The 13,403-nt window shown below is 40.6% G+C and overlaps 1 protein-coding gene across 5 annotated transcripts in view; it reads right to left on the bottom strand.

Moving 5' to 3' along the window:
- Positions 1-13,403, bottom strand: part of maea (macrophage erythroblast attacher, E3 ubiquitin ligase) — a 79,997-nt gene that overhangs the window by 49,648 nt on the left and 16,946 nt on the right. The gene's annotated exons all lie outside the window — the stretch shown is intronic.

The raw sequence follows: 13,403 nt of genomic DNA, 5'->3' as shown, positions 1-13,403 counted from the left end.
ACGCATGTAGGTGTGTGTATAGATTATCGTACCAAGGTCAAAGGTGAACGACAGAGCTGTCCGCAGATGTATTATCCGCTCCAGATTGGGGTAAAGTTTATAACATCATGGAACCACTTCGGCCAACACACAGTATCAGTTGTGAAGCTTTATGCATCTGGCGCCGGTCAAACAGCAAACTGCATTTTCAATAAAAGTTTCTCTATGTGTTCTGGCATTTTTATTAATCCTGTGATATCTACTATTTTGCATGTCTTGTACTCAGCCCAAGGTCGTGTGTGTGTGTGTGTGTGTGTGTGTGTGTGTGTGTGAGTGAGTGAGCAAGTTTAATACGTCACTAGGGTATTTAGTACAAAGCATCACTGTCCAGGTGTCGTTATGCAACCCTGCTTTTGTGTGTGTGTGTGTGTGTGTGTGTTTTTAAGAGAAAGGGACTGAGAGAGAAAGAGAAAGAGAGTGAGTTTCATGTGTCAGCGGGGGATTTAATATGAAGTATCACTGTCAAGCTCCCGTTATGTAACACTAAAATGTTGTGGAAAGCATATATTTTGACCCTTGGCTTCAAATTCATTTTTGAAACATTTGATGCTGACATCATCCTCGATGTGCTGAGGTCTGACATAAATATTGAAATCACATTATAAAATTAAAGATGAACAAAAACTGGTGTCACCTCACCTTTCATCTTCCTCCATCACAGTAAAAGGTCCTCAAGGAGGTCAAATCTGATGGGCAAACTAGCAAAGCGCCTAACGAATAGTATCTTGAAACCTTTTCTCATTTGAAAACATCATCACCTTATGAGGGAAATTCTTAAAAATCAATCGAAAGGCGATGGAATGACCTGACGCATTTGTGCGTTTGCTTTTGTTTTTTTGTTTTTTTCTCAAGGAAATCAAGATTAGAAAATGGATGGGATTTTTATTTGGGGTGAAAAGTCTACATCTTCGGAGATTCAATTGTTGTTTGACTTATTATATATCCTCCCTTGTCTCCTCATTTTCAGCCATGAGTAATTCATCTGAGTCGAGGCCTGACAGCTGGAGTGACTTCTGTCCAACAGATTTCTCTTCCCCTTCGTCACTGAGATTCGTTCCAGCAGTCGTAAGTCAAAGTACAGAGGACCTCACAGTGACCCGTTTTTCACCTTTTATACTTTCACCAATGTGAAAAAATATTGTGTTTAATTTCCTTAATGAGTATGTTACGAACATGACTTCAGCTCGCTAGAGTTGTTGGTCAAATCTACAAGTATTGTGCATTTATTGCACCTTGAAACACTTGAGGTGCTACGACATAAATGGCATACATTCTGCCCCGCACTGTGAAGGTTATGCAATGCTGAATAAAGATGAGAAGGAAGCCAGATTACTCAATAAGTAGCTAAATTTATCATCAACTCCAGAAAAAAAATGTGTATCTATTAAGAATATTCTGAAGCCTGCCAACTTCCAATTCAGTTTCAAGTACTGGGATTTTGCAGTCTTTTTTTAGCTGCTTGTTCGCAGCTTCCTTTTCTTTTTCTTTTTTTTTTTTAAAGAAACATTAAAAAAAGCACGAAACATTTTAAAACACCGACCCCAGGAGACTGCAGGTATCAGTAATGAATCTCCAGTTTAACTATAAAATCTTAAAGCTGCTTGCAATAGATCTCGACCGCTACACCTCAGTGTTAATGTTTCTTCATCAAATGTATGTATCAGACCTGCAAAAGCCCTTACTTGCAGCCCTTGATGGTTTTACAATACAGGTACACGAGAACATGACGACATAACATTGTCCCATCCATTGATAGACTAAGAGGTATGACAGATTGATCCAGCAGGACTCGAGTGTGTTCTGTGTGGAGTTGCGTAATGTTAAAGCCAGTGTTACACAAATAGGCAATGTATTATGTAGCATGGTTACCGATTCAAAATAAAAAATTATAACTATATGTTCTTTTGTGGTTAATGTTTGTATTTTTTGTCGTTCTGTACTTTGAGTGAAGGAAATATGACTCTCCATGGGTAGTTTTTTTTTTCTACTTATTGTAATTATTTATCTTAATCTTATCTTTAGAGGCAGGTGAGGTTTTTGGTTGGGGTTTTTTTTGGGCTCCTTGATTCACTCTGACTTTCTGTTCCCACTTTAATGCTGGCATTACATCACCTGTGTATCCTTCGGCCAGTAACTGAGCCGGAAATATTAAAAATGGAGGGAAGGGAGTGTTCTATTTATTAAAATTGAAATAGAACTTAAGGAATTATGAATGAGTCAATTCCAGAATGGGTAAAGTTGTGAAAATTTTTGGCGTGAGTTTGTGTTTTACCGGTGACGTTAACAGTTATTTCCATTAAACATCTCAAGGAAAAAGCAGGCATATTATTCAATAACTAGAATCGCGGCCCATAGTTGTGTCTTTGCCAAACCAGTCTAGTTGTACTTCACATACATGAGTGTTGATCTCATATGAAGTGGAGGCTTTGACGGAACTCAATAAAAGGTATCGAGTGTATTCTGTTCTCGGGTTATGTAATTGAGCGATGACTGGATAAGCGTTTTTGCAGAGCGTAATGATGTCACGGTGAAGTTTATTCTTTCGTCCAACAGATCAGTGTAAATTTTGTGTCCGTCTATGAATAACTGAATTACTGTATGTCAAAAAACATGTTTTATTGGGTCACGGTAACCCTGACAATCAAAATCAAATCCATTCATCCCTGACTGAAGGCCCAAGTTTGTGCCAAAGAAAGTAGAAATGTGGCCTTGTTTTTAATCTTTGAATTTTTTTTTAATAACGCCATGTGGCCCCTTTGAAGGTCGAGGGTCCAGGGCCACAGTTCGCTCCTGCAGTATGTAGTGCAGAATTTAAAGGAATTTTATTTGGGTTTTAGAGGAAATGGATTTTGACATTTGACTCAGTAATTTCTCGTGACAAATATGATCGTACTTACAGTGGAGTACAAGGGACTGACGTGCTTTTGACCATGTTGCATTGTCGATCACTAGTAAAGTTTGTTTGTAAAGGATGACCAGAAAAACTGGAGACCTCCTGTCTTTGTTGTTATTCAGGATGACTAAGAAAAGAGGGTGGACGAGTCCGATTAATAAAAAAAAAACAACCCTTAACTGAGGGTTAACTGAGGCCACTGGAGACACTGAGGCCCACTTCCGGAAGGGAGAGAGCAGACTGTTCTTCCTAAACAAATTCAGACTCTTTAGTGAGAGGCTCCTACAGGTCTTCAGCTTTGTCGTTTTTTGTTTGTTTGTTTTTTTAAGGCAAAATAAAAAAAAAAACACATTTGTGAGAAAACCTTGACATAATTTGAGTGTGAATTCTTGAGTAGCGGCCAAAAGCGTGTTTTGTGCCGTCCCGCTCTTTGACTCTTGACTGCCAAAACCTTATCAGTTAATCCTTTAAGATGGACATTTATCCCAACTTTGGAGAAATCCTCTTAATGTGCTGCGGAAACATTGAGTAGTGGGAAAGAAGGACAGCCCAAAACATCCCTCTTTGTTGGTGCAGAGTCACAAAAAGCCTAAAGTGCAGCTACCATTTTTTGACGAGGCAAATTATAAGGACTACGTTCTCCCTCAAGTCTCAACAGAACTTCATTCCGGTGCAAAGTAAAAGGAGAAGGTCACAGTTTCAGGCACAATTGGCTCACTCCCACAAATCTACACTTGGTTGTTTCCGATATAAATATGATCGTTTGCAACTGACACTAAACCTGCTCCACCAGACCAGCTGGTGCTAAAGGCCTTGGTTGTTGAGGAATTGGACTTCTGTTCCCCCTCTCCCCCAACTTCATCCATCCATTTTCTACACTGCCCATCCACTTTATCCATGATGTTTATTTCCTCCCATCGGCTCCTATGTCCAGGCACCTGAGTATCTGCTCAAAATCAGTTTGGTTTAATCGTGTAACTTAAAGACACATTAGTGGTCATAGCACAATTAGTTAGTTGGCTTCAAGTTGGCTTAACTTGGATGGCCACGGTCAGTAGCAGTAGATTGTGGTTTTAATGGAAATCTCTCCAGAGTAAATTTGTAGAAAAGGCAGCAGATTGTTTCTCAGAAACATCCAGGCCCATTTCCATTCTTTGTCTTGATAAACAGCAGTCCAAACGTTCTAGACTCATAAATAATCAGACAGTTGGCAGAAATGGCATTCCTTAGTTGAAAATATGTTTGACTGACACAGGAATTGTGCAATATTCTTAGTCAACATAAACCAGCCCACTTATTCTTGCTTTTGAGAATGCCGATGTTTAGTGCCAAAATAACCGTTGCCATAGTGCCAATAACATCTGTTGGTTGTAGACTGTTTATTTTCCTCTTCAATGAGTCACCTCATCCATGTTTTTGAAGGCCCCATTCAAATCAGAGGGACTTTCACACCGGGACTGCCTTTCTGTAGTTTATTCATAATTTCAGTAATTTTCCAACGTGCAGAAAGCTGCACATTTCAGTTTTGAGCAACTAAGAGAGTCAATGGGAAATAAACTGCGAAAGCTGAGACAATGAATCCCGTCACTGTTGCTCCCAACTTCTACCCTCAACTGGATCTTCCTGTCACTTCAAGTCAACTGAACGCACATGAAGAAAACCAAACCCACTGGCTTCGTCACCCTTTTCGTCTGCTGAGGTAATAGATTTTGGCACTTTTTTGGAACCTGACAGAAGTGGATCACACAGCGTCATGGTCAGTGCACCATATTTCAAGTCTTGACTTTGAAGGGTGAAACCTGCAGTGAAGCAAACGACTACTGTGCTGGAAAACGGATCTCTCATTTGATTTTTTTTTTCTTTCGTTTTTCTTTTTTGTTGCAAAGGGACCCTGTAAATCATGTCCTTTATACCTCCGGCCGGGGGTTCGGTACCTTAACGCGGGGTGGGAGGAGAGCGTGATGGGAAAAACATGATGGGATCTCATTTGAGTGGGTAAGAGAGAAAGACAGATAGGAAGAAGAAGGGCAAACGAGAATAAGGGGCTGTTATGGAGGTAAGAGGAGCAGTCAGGCTTTCCCACACATATATACCTGGGCGCCCAGTACATTAAACACTGCCAAAATATATTTGGCAACTTCTTCGAGCATTGTATTTTTTATCCATCTGAGAGCATGGCGCCATTCGTGACGGAATGAGTAGTGGACAACTGACTCCCCTTGGTCTTGTACCAGTTTGTTTGTCCTTGTTGCCATGATGCCAGAACATACGTGCACGTGCACGTCCACGCGCAGCAGAGGAGGGAGATGTTGCACTGTCCTGCAAAAATATTTGCAGTTCAAAATGAAACTGTTGAATCCAAGTATATCTGGTGACCCCTGTTCAGGATTTTTCTTTAATTTCAGAGAACAATGACATTGTCTTTGCGAGTATTAATCTACCAGTAAAGGCCAACGCTGTAGTCTGCCCCTGAAACAAAACTAGAGGACTTGGTTTGTTCGGAGAGAAGTTTCTCACTGTTAGAGGACAAACCACAACAAATCTTGAGAACACACTGAGTCAAGTATTAAGACATTTGGGTTTCCACCAGTATTGGCAAGTGTGCTGTAAGAGACATTTTGCAGCACTGCTGACTGAAAACAAAACTACAATGGACCAATAATGATACTACTGTGAGGACGACAAGTCGCTCCGGAGTATACGTCGCACCAGCCCAAAAGTGCATAATGAGATCGAAAAAAACACACATAAGTCGCACTGGAGTTTAAGTCGCATTTTTTTGCGGGTTATTTATTTTACAAAATACATCAAAAATAGACATTTCACCTTGGAAGGGAGGTTAACATTAATAAAATAATAGAGAACAGGCTGAATGGCTATAAGATATGCCAACATAAACAACATTCAGCGAAACGAAAAATAAACATGAACGGAAAAAGGGTCCGCACGAACATACGGTAATAAACAGGTAGAGCATAAAGAACAAAACAACTACTGTACTTTTACATTAATAAGAGCTCGCAATCACTCCACATCGCTAAAGCCGTTGAACTTCTCCAGTCCCTAACAAGCTTCTCACTGACTCCAAACTTCCTGTCTGCTGCTCGATTGCCGTTTTCAGCTGCAAATCTCACAACTTGCAGCTTGAAGTCCACAGAATATGAGTTTCTTTTTGGCGGCATTTTTGTTTAGTGGCGATCGGTAAGCTAAAGTTTATTTTATTTGTTTTAATTTTAAATTGATACAGAGTAGGAGATATCGGCGCGTAACTCTAGAGTGCCCCCTCGTGGCTGTCTGTGATTTTATTATTTTTTTCACCCATATTTAGGTCACTCTGGAGTATAAGTCGCAGGACCAGCCAACCTATGTAAAAAAGTGCGACTTATACTCCGGAAAATACGGTATTTCTAAATGCATCATCTACTTTGCACTGCATCCTTTTAAAAAGGCTGTAACTTGCAGTTTGACATTTGCCTTTTTGTCTCATTATTCACTTCCAATAAGTGGTCTTGGCAACACTCTTGGACAGTTTTGCTCGCCAACTGCTTCAAGGGAATTGGGATCCCACCAGTTTAAGGTAGGCTGACCTTTGGGAGGGACAAGCTAGGAGCATTTTAGTGACAAACCATGTCTGGCTTTTTGCCCCTTCATGATTGAACTTGGCCACTGATTTCACGACATAATAAATATCAAAGGACAACAGTACACACAATTATTGACACAGAAACTAATATTTCAATGTCTTTGCAAAACACAATTTTAGAATAAATAACAGAGTTTAGTTTTCTAACAGCATTTCTTTTTTTGTTCAAAACGAAAAATAACTTTACAGTAAGAATGAGAGCATTAAACCAATCATCATCCTCAGATGACCCCAGCATAGTCCAGCCATTCTGATCCTCCATGTACCTGGCCGACTTGCCAGTGCCTGTTGGTGTGGGACGCCCTCTTGATCTAAGCGTGTGTTGGCTCCCACAGCACCATTTTGCTGGCTAGAAGCTCTTGATGTCTCTGGCGGTGACTGAGCACTCTCATTCTCATGTTATTTTCCACTAGCCCCCTGTACAAATGCTTGTTGGTAACATTCTGGTTAATGTGTATTACTACTCCCTACATTCTGTCACACTGCCCATCCACAGACCTCTGCAGGGTGGGCTTCAGCGTCCAACATTCAAGGCCATAAAGTAAAGGCAGAACAAAACTGCAGGTGCTTATGCAGACAAATCTCCTGGTACTTGAGTCTCACCAACAGGAAACCAGTATTATAAAAAGGACCTCCAATATTTAAGATCATGTCATTTGAGTATCCAGACTTAAAGGAAACGTTGCCTCTTAACCTGTGACCAAGACTCATGAAACTAAGTGAGAACTTGGTTATTAAAGAGGCCTGTTGGAAAAAGCTCCAATTCCAGGCCAAGTGAAAGCTGGGTGTCATACAGTGACTGCACGCATGGTCAACATAAAAAAAAAAATATATATATAATAATAATAATGATGGCTAGCCACAAATACTGGCCTGGAAAACATAAGACGAAAAAAGAGAGACAGGTTGACTAACAAAAAATGAGGGAAAAATAAGTAGAATGTCTGCCAGCTCTCCTCTCATGCTCCTCTTGCAGTCCGGCCTCTGCACCAGCCCTTGTCTGGTGCTCTGCTATTTTGGGTTGGCTCCCAAAAAAATGGAAGCTGATCAAAAAACAGGGTAGCTTTGTACCAAACACGAACAAATATACCTATCAAACACAGCAAATTAATGATAAATGTCCATCTATGATAGAAGACAGCCTCCAATAATGTTCTTTGACCAACGAGTGTATTTATTTGGTAATCGAATATTTGGGCAGTGAAATCTGGCAAAGTTGATGACTCAAAACTAAACGACAGCGATGGCTTACTCACCACTGCAAGATCTTTTACCTTTTCACTACACGCGAGTCCTCACTGCTGTTTGGAGTTGCCCATGTGTAAATCTGCTTTGTGCAGATTTTACAGATGTTTCTACTAAAACTCAACAATTCAGTCCAGGTGCCAAATACTTTGTCAATCACTATTAAAAAAAAAACACACACAATCTAGAGAGAGGGAGCAAGAGCAGCTGACTCAGCAGTTTCTAATGGAGAATTTATTTGGGCTGTGTTTTAGTACTTTGCTGTCATCTAATACCCTGACCTCAGCTGTTCATCCATAATTCTCAGATATAAATCATGTTGGTCTCGACATCTAATATAGGCTTGTCTGACTGTGGTGGGTTGCAGTGATTGATGGTACAAACATTCAACAAGGTCGCTTATAATAGCAGCACTCGTTTCTGTGGAGTCAAGCATTAGGCCTAAGGTAATGTATCAGGCAGGTCAGACAGTTCATTTGATCACACTGCACATCACATGATCACATCTGTATTACAAACATCGCATGAGGCCAATATAAAGCTGTATATCAATGCCTTGACAATGGACATAAAATAAAATCCTTAATCGATGAACAAAAATAACAACATAAACACTAAATCAAGCATTACACTCCCTGGCTAACATGCTCTGCCCTGCAACTTCCATTAGATGGAAGGTGCGCGCGTGTGCGTGCACATGCATGCACACACACACACACACACACACACACACACACACACACATACAGAGAGAGAGAGAGAAACCTACATTCATCTCTTGGAGCCTTGCCCAAACCCCTAGGCGCTACTTAACTAGTCCTAACCTCATCACAAAACACTGACCCAAAAATCTGAATTCACAAATTGGAACACAGTGTTTGTCCCACATTCCATATCCAATGGTGTTAAGTTATGCGTCCCCAAAAGGGATTTAAGTCATATCCCCACACACACAATGTATCCAGAAATGTGCAAATGAATGCACATGTACATAGATTGCTCCCACGAGGTAAAGGAAATTATTTTCGGAAACCAGGGGTGATTATTGCTCTAACAAGGCCCGAGGGATACTCTGGATGGAGGGTAGCAGAGGGGAAAGTGTGGAAATGGCTGAATGTTAAGACCAGGTGTAGTGAGACTAGTCAAAACCCTGTGCTCGCAGGACCACATTAGTGCTCGCAGAGCAAAAATACTTCATGGTACAAATGATTTTCCACTTGTGTATACAAGGCAGACAATCAGTGGGGTTCCAAACACAGTTGCAGTGCATTTAATGGGATTATTATCATCCCAGTATACATAAACTGGGGCAAAATTTATTCATTTACTGAAGTATGTGCACATCCAAAATGTCAGGTGGTGATAGGCCCCATTACAGAGAGCAATCAGACTTACATTGGCTTCGCCTTTTGTGTCACAGAACAAACAAGTTACCCTGCAACAACCAGTGTCCCTGTTCAGCCGAGACACCATCAATTTTGTCCCCTCATCTCTTCGGAAACCGCCATGGTGATACCCCCTTTGACTTCGCGCTGTTCAATTTCTGGGATTAACAATGCAGAGCAACTTTCATTTTCATCCAAGCAACTGTCTGGTGCTTATAGTTGCTAATCGCCGTTTACTGGTATCGTGGGACGACTCTGTGTGTGATCGTGTTGATTTATATTTTCAGGACGGATCATTATGTTTTTGTATTTCTCTGTAATGTTGACTATACTCATAAAATTCTTTCCAGTTAACATTATAAACATGCAACAACTCCATGACTTGGAAAATCTTTGGTCCAGGGTGGCCCTAATCTTCATGCATGAAGCACCATATTCCAATGTATGTGAAAGTTTTCTCACAAGAAAGAACTGACACTATTTTTTATCCACATTTACATTTTTGTAATCTGTATTTCAATTCAATGACCAGATTCAATGTGGTAAGCTCCAAACCTATCTTGAAAGAAGCCAGGGAGCCAAAATAATGACATAACCTGTTGCCATAGTAAAAGTCGCCATTAACCTGACAACAAACCCTGTTATTTAGTTTAGAGGAGGTTCAGTCCATTGGACTGACATATGATGGCCCCTGAGCGGCCACCACTATCTTGACATTTACCTCCAAAAGAAATAAACCTGGTCACTAAAATCAACATTTTCATCCTGACATCCTGCTTCTGTCAAAAACTTCAATGATGTTATTTTGCAACGAAGCCGCTGTAGACTGTGAGCCTGTTTTGGATAACATTTCTTTGCAATGAAATTTTTTTTTACTTCTGCATAAAAGAGCAGAATCTGTTTTGCAACTTCTATTGATATGAAGAAACGGACATGAATGTGAGAGCAGCCAAAGGCGACTGTTACGTAATTAATATTGGTTTTTCAGGACTGTGTCTAAAAAGCAAGCACCAACAGCTGACCACGCATACAACATGTCTCTCAGATGTGTAGTAGATAAAAGTTTAAAAACACAAGTACTCCCTACACTGCATTTCACAACACTGACTTCAGTAAATGTCACTTCTCCCTACTACGCCACTAACGCAGGTCTATCAAGCTCTGAGATCCATGCTGCAGCTTTAACCAGAACCATTATTTTAATGATTTGAAATAGTGAGCAAAACATTCAATCTTCGTCAACAATATGGTGTTAATGTGTAACGGTCACAAACAGTAACTCATGGTTTATGAATGTAATACCTGGAAATGTACGGTTTGGTGTGAAGATGCGTCACGCTGTTGTCAGTGGTCAAGGCAGAGCTAATGTTGCAAGCAAGCATGAGACACAGAAGGGGCGTCCTAGGAAAGTAAAAGATGGGAATTTTATTCTGTTTCCAGTGATGCTTCTCCCCAACAAGACAACAACGCCAAGTGAAGTCAACAGTATTTCAGCTCCAAACCAAACTTTTATCCAATAAATATACAAATTCTGAGAGTAAACCTCAGTCCAATATTTTGTGGATGAATCAGTCTCCTTATGAGTCATGGAATGCTGTGATATTTCATCATTATTTCTTTTTAAATTGGATGTTCACTTCTCTTCTTGAAGATCATCTAAACCTTAAACCACTGTGTTTTTCTGCATATTTTAGATTCCCTTACTTTTCTGTCCCTTCCACAGACAAGAATGATGAGTTATGAAAACAAACAAGCCTAAATCACTCAAAGGAGCCAGCGTCCACTACCTCTCCTCTTTCTCACCTCATGCAAAGCAGGTGAATGACTTCACTACAGCCTATTCAAACAACAGAAGATACATCGCTGCAGCACATTGACAAGACGATGCACTGACATGGTAGTACCAGAGTCCACACATCACGCGTGAACAAGCAGACGATGGCTGCATCTGGATTGCTCTCATGTGCTACCTGGTGGTTGTGTTTGCGCACTACGGCCATTCCTAGATAAATCCTTTGTTGAATTCAGCCCCCCTTCTAGCATGACAGCACCACGGGAATCACGTCAAATGAAAATGAGTAACATCTGTATTCCACTCATATATATTAGTTATTACATCTGAACTAAATAGGATGCTGACAGTCCACCCACCTCTCTACCACAGTATGAATCCACATCCTGAACTCCCACAAAGCTGCAGCAGACACGTGCCTTGCTCATTTGGCCCAAGGCCCTTGTGGTGTTTCCTGACCTATATTCTGTTAGCCTCTCATTCTTCTAGGTATTTACAGCTTAACCTCAAACAACATATGACTGGTCCCTTTCCTAGACAAACACCCTGTCAACTCAGACCAACAACCGTATGTTTTTAGATCAGTGCTCTCGGGGAGTTTTCTAGGAATATGGTGAAACTATGAAGAAACTAGGTAGAAAAGCGTAACTCTGCCAAGGAAAATATCAGCAAATTGCTTATCTTGCAGTATTAAAGAAAATGAACAAATCCTGGATCTGCCCAAACAATGAAATTGGCCAGTACGTTTGTCATATTGTCTAAAAAAAAGACACCTATGAGAGACAGTTGTGCCAGATGGAAGACCAACCACCAACACGCTTACCCAAGCCAGCTTGATCTTCAAACCTCTTGCACTCCACAATGACACCCCTGTGGTAGATGATGGCAAATCCACATCTACTGCTGTTGCTCTTCACAACTTGACATTTTGCTTAATAAAAAGAATGTCTGCATGAAGACTATTTGACAATATGTAGCTTCCACAATATAAACCTGGAAAAAGGTCAACGTGGACAGATCTTTATTCTTTGTTTACACTGACTGAAATGTATTTAGGTATGCACACTTGTAGGAAAAAAATGTGTAGTACGAAAATTGTGTTTCAACAGAACTTGCATGTGGCTGGCTTGCTCGCCTTGTAGGAGTCCATCTCTGGAGAGAGGGAGGGGGATTGTTATGGGTTGTTTGATATGTAGGAATATTTGTTGCTTAATTTAAATGACGACCCATTTTTCATTTCTTTCATTTGTAATCTTTTACTTAAATTAAGATTAAGCATGACAACTTTTTTTGTGTTTTTTGAGAACCACTAATAAAACCATTGATATATAAGCAAATAAAAATTGGCATAAGGAAACAACATCTCTGACCCACTTGGTTTAATGATTTGTGAAAATCTGTTGTGAATACCTTAATTACGAAAGGTCAGAGGCCTTCAAAGGTCAGAGGTTTAAAACCCAGCAGGAGCTTTGCAGCTGCTCTGAATTTAGTGTCTTGCTCCAGGACACTTTGGGTGAAGTCATCTTCATACACTGGGATGTAATGATGAAGCAATATGCTGCAAAGGTGCGCACAAAGTGGCTGGAAGGACACGGTTTTGGATAAACCTCATGATTGAAACAGGTGGTTTTCAATAAAGGTCATCAGGATGCTGCTTCTCACTGTAGCCATGGAGAGAAACAAGTATTAGTATATCCCAGGGACCAGGACTTAAACCCATTGGACCAAATGGCTCCGGCTTTTGCCTCCTTTCATTTAGCTCTGCTACCCTCCATAAAAGTCGACACAGTACGGCATTGTTTAGTGTCCTCAGACTTACGAGGGTGGTGATGGGTTAACTCTGCCTTTTCAAATGTCATTGAATAAAAACAGACCTAAGTCTACAGTCCAAACAGTGATTCTTGAAATTGAGAGAGACTGGTGAGGGCAGCTGTCAAGTGTGCGTATGTGTGTCTTAGTTTATGTTTGCATGAAACGTGACCATGTGGAAATCATTAGATGTGGGCTGATTCAGCATGCTGGCATATTTGTGTGATTACACGTGACTGGTTGTCTGCCACCTCCAGGTTCAGGAAGCCAAACAACACACCCCCAGCCTCCTCACAGACAAACACCCTCAATTGGCTGACAGAGAGACTTAAGACACACAACAACACAGGATCCAGGAGGAAACAGCAGCTGTTATTGTGGCTTCCCGTAGGTGTGGCACTCAAACATCACACACTGTAAAACACTCTAAAACACACACTGCATCTTTAGCCAACAGATTTTTCTACACACTTCATACTTTTAGGGATTTTTGTTGTTGTGGCTTGATTTAAATTATTTCCTGTGTTTATAGACATAAAGTACATACAGTATCAACAAGCAATCTGTTGCTATCCATGGAATTATGTGTGTCAGACA

The sequence above is a fragment of the Aulostomus chinensis genome, chromosome 13, assembly GCF_037954235.1.
Source record: "Aulostomus chinensis isolate RoL2024-O1b breed Wild chromosome 13, RoL_Achi_v1.0, whole genome shotgun sequence".
Classification (NCBI taxonomy): domain Eukaryota; kingdom Metazoa; phylum Chordata; class Actinopteri; order Syngnathiformes; family Aulostomidae; genus Aulostomus; species Aulostomus chinensis.
The sequence above is the reverse complement of the archived record's forward strand: the minus strand, read 5'-3'. Positions and strand labels throughout refer to the sequence as shown.